The sequence below is a fragment of the Euwallacea similis genome, chromosome 17, assembly GCF_039881205.1.
Source record: "Euwallacea similis isolate ESF13 chromosome 17, ESF131.1, whole genome shotgun sequence".
NCBI classification, from domain to species: domain Eukaryota; kingdom Metazoa; phylum Arthropoda; class Insecta; order Coleoptera; family Curculionidae; genus Euwallacea; species Euwallacea similis.
This window is the reverse complement of record NC_089625.1, coordinates 1195425-1205000: the sequence shown is the minus strand read 5'-3', so window position 1 is coordinate 1205000 and position 9576 is coordinate 1195425.

Genomic DNA, 9576 nt, shown 5'->3' with positions numbered 1-9576 from the left:
CAAATAAAAATTGAACAGATTATACACGATATGACCTCCAGGGTAATAGTTGTTTTTGGGTCAGCCCTCATCTATTTTATATGATGTTGGGTCCATGTTGATGAAACTGCCCGTTTCAGGTCATAAGAATGTAGTAACAGCATCTCCTTACATATACCCATATTAAGAAGTCAAAGTGAAAACACGCATTCATGTTCCATTCACTAGAGTCTCTGATCAGGATTACAACTATTATTGGTCAGCGCACGCCAAGGTTGTGAAGTACATTATTATATAAAATATTATATATAAATTATAGTATATATTATATATAAATTATAGTATATATTATATATATATTATATATAATAATATTATATATAAACTGACCCGAACTAATCCGGATGTCGAATTTAGACCCCGAAGCGAGGGTGATCTAAGACATAAGCCGCGGACAACCGCGGCGTGATCTTTGTCCACTAGAAACTTAATTATATTTTATGAAATTAAATGAACTCAGCTAAATTGTGCATAATTTATATCCAAAACACAAAAATACAACGCACCTTGAATCATAACATCAACGGTGACGTTTCTCTTGACATTAATTTTCATAACAATCATTAATAAGACAGCAATGGGGATGATGACATTGTGGCCGATTCGCTCACTAGGTTAATAATGACCCATATGCTTGTCATTATTAATCCGTTATTTAACTGTTCTTTGAAAAGGCGCGAAAATGTACTTTCAAGTTTTTCAACACATCCAATAATGATGTCTTTTAAGGCTAATAGGGGAAAAATATTTAATAGCCTAACTATGGTGTTGTTGAAAATTTTCAGTTGCAAAGTGTAATTAACAAAAACAAACATTAATTGTTTATCCATGTTATATATCAGTGAAAAGTAAAATTTTTAAGTGGAGTTTGAGAAAGTATTTGCTTTAATTTTCTCATTACTTAATGATGTTTTTGTCATTACATTTTTTAATCGTTAATTTTGTAGTTATTTCTTATGATATTTTGGTGTAACTGCAGATTCAAATTATCTCTAAGTTTGATTCTATATTTAGCCTTAAAAAGCCACAAAGCTTTGTAGTCAAATTTTTTGACGAACTGTCAACAGATACACAGCGCCATTGACACCATTGACATGAGCGGCGAAAAAATCGTGATAGAACTTTTTACCATGTGTACACCGGCGGTTTCAGAAGATTGCGCTGAGACTTATATCTATCACATACAGTATGTATAACGTTCACTGTGGCGACAAATGCAAACAAATCTAGCGGGATTTTGACATTTGTGAATTAAAATTTGGGCTAAAACTGAGAAATTTACATCTCAAATCAAACGAGAATTCTTTAAGATTCAGCTTTACTTAATCACCACTCTGAATTCCAATATTTCTACGATTTTGAAGTGATTTTCTTCATGTAATCGGACAGTCCCTCTTTTAGTCATGATCTTTGTAAGCGTTCGAAAAATTTCGCTGATTCATGAACAATATCACAAGGAATGCCGGAATAAATGAAAGTGTCGCCGATATTTGAGCAGCTAAAGGCCTTAGGGGAATTAAAAACATAAATTCCGTATCTTCTCAGGTCTATAAGAATGGTGTCAATATATTCAAATAAAGGCTAGGTTACTTCTAGCTGTTGAATTTCGCACGGATTTGTGGTCAAAAATGGTGGTCATTCTCCTTACGTTATTGTTCGATGTGTTGGTTTGTAGGTGTTCCGGGTTTTATTACAGAAGAGGTTCTGAGGTGTCTTTCTCTATTTCAAATTTTTGAGTAAAAAAGCTTCTTTCAGACAGAATTAGTGTCAGAAAAAGTCATTAACACCCAAAAGAGAGAATGCACTAAAAAAACCTACAGTTGATTTTATAAGCGATGTAAATGATTTTAATAAAACCATAATACTGATTCACTTTTCGAATGGTGGTACATCACGAGAGAAATTCACGACATCCGAGAATATCGAACACATCATTTAATAGACTCCATCTTCAAATAATGTAAAAAACACTATTATTCCTCGGTGATTGAGACGAGGAATTATCAGAATATTTCAAGTATTTTACATTTTCACAAAACATCTCAAAAAGCTTACCACTTACTGCAAATCAGCTTTTTGGAATGCTGATTCATGTCAAAAAACTGTCATTCCTCAGTCATTGAAGCCAGGAACTTTCAGTGTATGTCACATATTTCACATATTCACAATCCATACACTTTAGTTCAGAGGCGGTATTCCCAAACAGAATAAAATGAATAATGGAAGCTTTGAAAAGCTCGTCTTGGTTTTTAGGTCGATTTATACAAGTGAGAATTATTAGGTGAAAATTGAAAAACTTGAGTTCTCGAGGCAAACTGATGCACTTGAGTTATTTGAAGCTATACTTAGTTATAATCATTAATGCAAAAAGAATTAATTTAAATAAATTAGTTTTTATGTATCATTGCAAAATTGCTCTCGTTTAACCACTCCTTAAGAGCCATCTGTTATGGCTATCAAAAACCTACCCGAAAGGTGCAACTCAGCAAACCTCATCACACACGAACCACTCCACCACACGGTATGCTAATTTCAACGGAAATTCTCCGAAAACCGAAGACTTTTTGCCCGAAAACCGCAAACGGTTTAAAAACGCGAGCACGAAACTTAACCGATTAGGAACTGTTTTTGACCGCAGAATTTTTCCAAGTGAATGTCTGTACGTTCACCCATCAGGCAGCCAACCTGTTCCACTAAAAACACAATAAAACAAACCTGGGACGTATAAAATAGCAGGTTCGGATCCCTTTTTGGACTTTTTTCAAACGAAGACGAGAGCAAATTGGTCATATGCCTACGAAATCGATTTCTTGTAAAGGGAACCTTTTGCGACGTGTCACGATAAGCAACCAATAAGACATGTGTTCCATTTCAATTCAAACATTTTTCATCTTCCAAAATTACATTACGTCTAGTAGAGAGGGCAAATTTGTTAGTTGCTTTTATGTTCAAACAAGTATCGAAATCTGAAGTCCTGAGGAAGAGATTTAAACACAGGCAATAAGTTTCAAAATGTACCCCTCTGCATATTAGCAGAGATGAGAATATCTGAATTCATGAAATAATTTTCAGAAAGCATAGGTCCAGTTTATCAGTGTCGAAAATTTGGAGCCTGTTTGGGTTAAATCTCACATTTCTGAAGGATTTAATCAGCGAGCGGGCTGTAATTTAGACGAATTCTTCTGGCCAACAGGTAAAAACTACCTCTGAGATCATATTAAAGAGTTTCGGGTTGAAGGTCCTTCTTATGAGATTATTTTGTAACCTGATTAAATTCTTGTCGTTGTTCGTGTTTTTGCGTTTTTTGAAGATCGTTTCAACGTATTGACTTGGATTAAGGATAACGCGGAAAAAAGATCAAAAGACGGAGGTTTGGATTGTTTCTGGGGTGGTCCTGTTCGTTATAAGGAAGCACAAGTGGTTATTTGTATAATAGTTAAATTGGCCTATTATAAGCGCATTAAAAAAGTTAGTGAAAATAGTAAGACATTCTTCGGTAAATTCCACACTATTGAATTTTAAATGTTACAATTCTAATAGAGGGATCAGTAAAAAACCTCATATACCTATTGAAATATCAAAGAAGTGTCTTATATAACTTCTTAAACTATTAATTGTTTAAGCGGATTCATCCGTTATCTATTGTCAATGCCAGGTGTTTCGTGAGAAATAATAACTGACTTAATCAGTGCCTTATCATCGCTCACAGCGAGCCTTTTTAATGATCACCCACTATACAGGGTATTTCAAATTCGACCCTCACCATTGGGATCTCGGAAACTAGAGGAGATACGAAAAAGATTAAATGGGGGCAAAGTTGCGCAATCTAGTGCTTGATCGAATACCGTTTTCAAAATTTTAATTTTCCGAGTACTTCCGGAGATATCCGAGAAAAACTAAAAATTGGAGAATCCATTTTTATTTTTTTTTAGCGTTATTTGACAAGAAAGGTTAAATCCGTAAGCACATTTTCATTGTCACTTTTTCTCAGCTACACAATGACATATTCAAATTTGCGATCCGACGTTTCGTCTTTCGGCTACCATCATCAACTTTATTTTTTCTTATGGGCGCCATATTGGATTTTTCAACAAAAAAATAGTGCGTTTCATTCTGAATTCATTGATATAGAAATTCTTATAATTTACTTTTTTAAAAGCCGAAATATTTAAATAAAAAGAAATATTACATAGTTGGCCTTGACTCCATCGAAAGACTTTCTTTTGTTCGCGTTATATGACAGAACTTCTCAAACGAATTTAGAGCGTGTGCAGATTTCCAATGAAAATGAGTTTCCGAAGTGAAGAAAAACGAGATATGTTAAGACTTTATTACAAATTTGGTAGGAACAGTACGAAAACAGCTCAAATGTATTTTGAGTTATATCCGGAAAGACAACAGCCGCATAGAACATTATTTAAAACTTTGGACGAACATTTAGCTGAGTTTGGTGCTTTTGAAAAACCTAAGATGAAGTATGGAAACAGAATGAAAGAAGATACTAGAAATAACCTACTGGCAGAGACAAAACTAAATTATTATTAAATGTTACAACAAGTGCTCAAATTGACGACTTTTTTGTGGGGCACTTTGAAAAATAGAATATATGAGAATCGAGATTATAACACAATAGAAGAACTTAGAGAAAACATCATTACACAATGTAGAGTAATCAGAAGGAGAAATATTATTAGGGCTGTCACTAATTTAAATAGACGTGTTCGTTTATGTATGCAGGAGGAAGGTCGTCAATCTGAACACTTGTTGTATCATTTAATAATAATTTAGTTTTGTCTCTGCCAGTAGGTTATTTCTAGTATCTTCTTTCATTCTGCTTCCATACTTCATCTTAGGTTTTTCAAAAGCACCAAACTCAGCTAAATGTTCGTCCAAAGTTTTAAATAATGTTCTATGCGGCTGTTGTCTTTCCGGATATAACTCAAAATACATTTAAGCTGTTTTCGTACTGTTCCTATCAAATTTGTAATAAAGTCTTAACATATCTCGTTTTTCTTCACTTCGGAAACTCATTTTCATTGGAAATCTGCACACGCTCTAAATTCGTTTGAGAAGTTCTGTCATATAACGCGAACAAAAGAAAGTCTTTCGATGGAGTCAAGGCCAACTATGTAATATTTCTTTTTATTTAAATATTTCGGCTTTTAAAAAAGTAAATTATAAGAATTTCTATATCAATGAATTCAGAATGAAACGCACTATTTTTTTGTTGAAAAATCCAATATGGCGCCCATAAGAAAAAATAAAGTTGATGATGGTAGCCGAAAGACGAAACGTCGGATCGCAAATTTGAATATGTCATTGTGTAGCTGAGAAAAAGTGACAATGAAAATGTGCTTACGGATTTAACCTTTCTTGTCAAATAACGCTAAAAAAAAATAAAAATGGATTCTCCAATTTTTAGTTTTTCTCGGATATCTTCGGAAGTACTCGGAAAATTAAAATTTTGAAAACGGTATTCGATCATGCACTAGATTGCGCAACTTTGCCCCCATTTAAACTTTTTCGTATCTCCTCTAGTTTCCGAGATCCCAATGGTGAGGGTCGAATTTGAAATACCCTGTATACTATACCACGATGTTAAAAATCTTGACTAGCCATGGAATGTAATTGTTTTTTTTTGTTATATAATTAAAAGCCAGTGACGTTCGTTAGATTTGTCAAACGAATGTAATTGGAAGTTCAGAAAATGTCAAATTTTACGAATGTACTAAGTTTTTGAATGATAAATGATAATGGACAATAGACTGAATAAGAAAGGATAGAAAATTCATCAGATTCCAAACATTTGACATTTACGGAAATTGAAATCACATTCACTTTTCCATTTTGGCCACTGGCCGTGCCTTTTACACAGGGAAAAATATCTCCTTTCCATGGCAATCCGAAATTGTTATGAAGTTGGAATAGCATAATACATATATGCAATATTGTTATGACCCAAGCTACTTACACCTAATTCTTTATTTTATGTATTTCATATTTCATTTTCTATTATCTAATCTTGCTCGTGTTCAGGTTATTATTTTCTCCTAAAGCAAAACTAGAAGAAACTGGTTCTTCTCTAGACGAAAGGTTTGCTTAAATTTTTGTTTAGAAGAAAGTGTTTTAAGTGTTAGGTCTACCTACTGTGACATCGATAGCAGATTTACGGCTAAAAGAGGAAGTAGTTACTTACGAACAGATACCATAATTATGAGCAGTTTCATCATCCGAAAGACACTGATTTTAACGTGAAATATCACTCAGACTCAGAAGGGAAGGAAGTGAAGAAAGTCACAAATTTTCTGAGGTGCCCAGTTAGAGCGAAGTAGAAAAATTCAAAGGTGCCCAGGCCACAAGATTTTAGATTTTATGTCGTCAATCTCATACTGTATTGCGCAACTACTTCCATATTAAACCGTTTGAAAATACACGAGTAAAGACGATTCGGCGCCGACTGGACTCGATTGTTGCTCATCCATTGTCCGATCGAACTACGACGTGCAGTCCGTACTTCTCAAGAGTGAAATGGAAGACGAGATTATGTACATACGTCACGATCCTCATGTATTGGGACCGTCGTGTATACGGTGAGCCAAAAAACTACGATTTTTGTTTTTTTTAACTTTCAAGACATAACAACAAACCAAAAACAAAAATAATGTAAAAGTGATGTAATGTATTTTTCGAAGTACTATTGATTAGAGTAATAAAAACAAATTCGTAGAAAATCCATTTGCTTTCAATGTTTCTCAAAAGCTAAAAAGTTGCAGGCTTTAATGAAATTACTTGAGCAGTCATAAACGGAGATAATAATCTCTATTTTAAAGAACATTACCGAGGTCTTGAATTCTTGAGATTTAGTAGTCCGCGAAGACTACATAGATGATCTCTTGTTTTTAGTATTCAAGAAATAAGACCTCATTGATTTGTTTCTTAGAGGTTTCTTTAAGGTGTAGTTCTTCAAGTGATTCAACCTGTTTCGGTGAGAAAGGGAACAAATGCAAGGATGTATTCAGAAGGTCAAAATAAGAAAAATAAGTCAATAGGTAGTAGCCCGATTCTCTAAAAAAATCTCTAGAAACGATATCCTGTCGGTACTTAATTCAGCCACGATGCTCCCTGTGGCTAAAAGTATAAGTAACTTATTATCGACAACGGATGTTAACAGCACCATTAGAACTAATTATTTTTGAAATGATAGTCCACTTGTTTTTCCTATTTTGACCTTCTGAACATCATTAAAATAATTCCTTTTCCTCTGAACCACCTTATGTACCGGGCACTTTTGTGATTTTTACGCCCCAATGCGTATATATGCCATTTTACCCACAGCGGGGGTCTAAATTTACCCGGATGAATAACAAATATTTTCATTGCAATGCTGTACTAAGAACGATTTCCTTTCGCATGTGGTTCTGGTTACGATTGATAGATGGGGAATTCAGGCATCCGCATCAGTGCGCACTCACATCGTGCCTTTTCACAGAAAATGTCTGTAGCGCAGATTTTGCCAAAATCGGATTGATAATTTTTGCATTATAATAATGTTTCAAACGTTTTGACTTTTTTCGGGATATTCCAGAAATCTTGACAGATAAATATACTTTTAAGGTAGGTTCTTAATGAGCATTAAAATGTATAACTTTTTCTTAAATTGGCTGATTTTGCGTAACTGTTCTTTCGAAAATCCCAACAGTGATCACTGTTACAGAGACCACCCTGTATATAAGGCCAATTTAAGTAAATCATAATATTTTAGCGGGCATATTGTAGTTGACTTTTGACCTTTTCGGTGGAGACCACCCGGTATGAAAAATTTATCTCAAAAACCAAGCAGGGAATTGCCTCGTAACGTATCAACAAGTCATTGAGTAATATTGTCTATATCATATTTTGAGCCAAACAAAACTACAGTATTGGCCATAAATATAGCAACTTTGAAAAAACTGAAATGAAACTGGAAATGTCATTTTGAGAACTCAATATGTATTTTCTTCAATGATTATTTAACGTTTTGTTTAAAATACTGAAAGAAAAGATAATAAGGAAATCATACAGACATTAAAAAATTAATTTAATTTTTAGTTGGTCAAAAAAGATAGCAACTTTTACATTTCTGTAGATTTTCTCTAACACAAATTGCACGAAATAAAACTAAATTCCACATGCAATTAATATTTAGTATAGTAACCCTTTTGTGTAATTACAACCTCACATCTCTTGGGCATTGACAGAATTAATTTATTAATATAATCTTCACTAATTTGTCCCCTAGCGTTATCTAATGCAAGGAATAAATAATCTATTTTTGTATAATTTTTGCCATAAATCGTCGAGTCAACAAACTCCCTCATGTTCTCTATGGGATTTAGATCTGGGATTTAAAATGGCCAAGGCAAAACGGCAATTTTTTCATCTTCTAACCATGTCTTGACGAGCTTCGACGAATGCTTGGAATCATTGTCTTGCTGGAAATACAATTCTAGGGACATTTCTTCATCTATATATGGTACTAAACGTTCTCTTAAAATGTCTCTATATACAAATCTATCTATCTTTCCCACAATTCTGTGCAGGGAACCCATTTCATAACCAGAGACATCCCCACATCATTACCGAGCCGCCGCCATGTTTAATTGTTGATGCAGTGGACTTTTTGTTTAGTCTTTTTCCCACAAGACGCCTAACTTGATTTATACTGTCAGTTCTGAACAAGTTGAACTTCGATTCATCAGTAAAAACCACGTTTCTCCATTGCTCAAGAGTCCACTCAATGTACTGTTTAGCAAAATGCAATCGGGCCTTTACATTCTTCTTGGATAAAAGTGTTTTTAGCTGGCCTCCTACTAAACAGTCGTGCATCCACTAATCTTCTTCGTACAGTTCTTGCACCAACACCTTTTGTCCCTACTTCTATTATTTGGCCAAGTATTTTAGTTGATGGCAGAAATGGATCCTGTTTTGCAATCTTAACAATCAAGCGATCGGTTTTTCCTGAGGGAACTTTAGGTCTCCCAGGGATCGATCTCGAGCCAATAATACCTGTACTGTTATACAGGGTGTCCGGAAATTAGAGGTAAATATTTCAAGGGATGATTGTATGACCAAAACATTGCACATACTATTTAAAGTCGATATTTCTCGAAAACGAGGCCTTATTTCGAAGGCGACAAAAAGTACCTTTTTAATCTAGAAAACCATGCTTTTTCAATTTATGTAGTCAAAATGTAGGAAAAATTACAATCAAAAAAGTTAGAGCTTAAAATGGCCTAAGCCAGCCCTGTTTAACACACATCTAAAGAAGATTTTTAAATTTCGTTTAAGTGTTTTAATTTATCATAAAAATCTGAGTTAACAGTCCAAATTTCATAACTTTACCTCAAACCGTTTCGAATATATCGATAAAAAATCATATTCAGGGTTCACCTTTTAAAAGGGTCTAGCTCCCTTAGGGTCCATTTGTCGACCTATGTTTATATGAGGTTTTCTATATATTTTTGGTCATACAATCATCCCTTAAAATATTTACCTCTA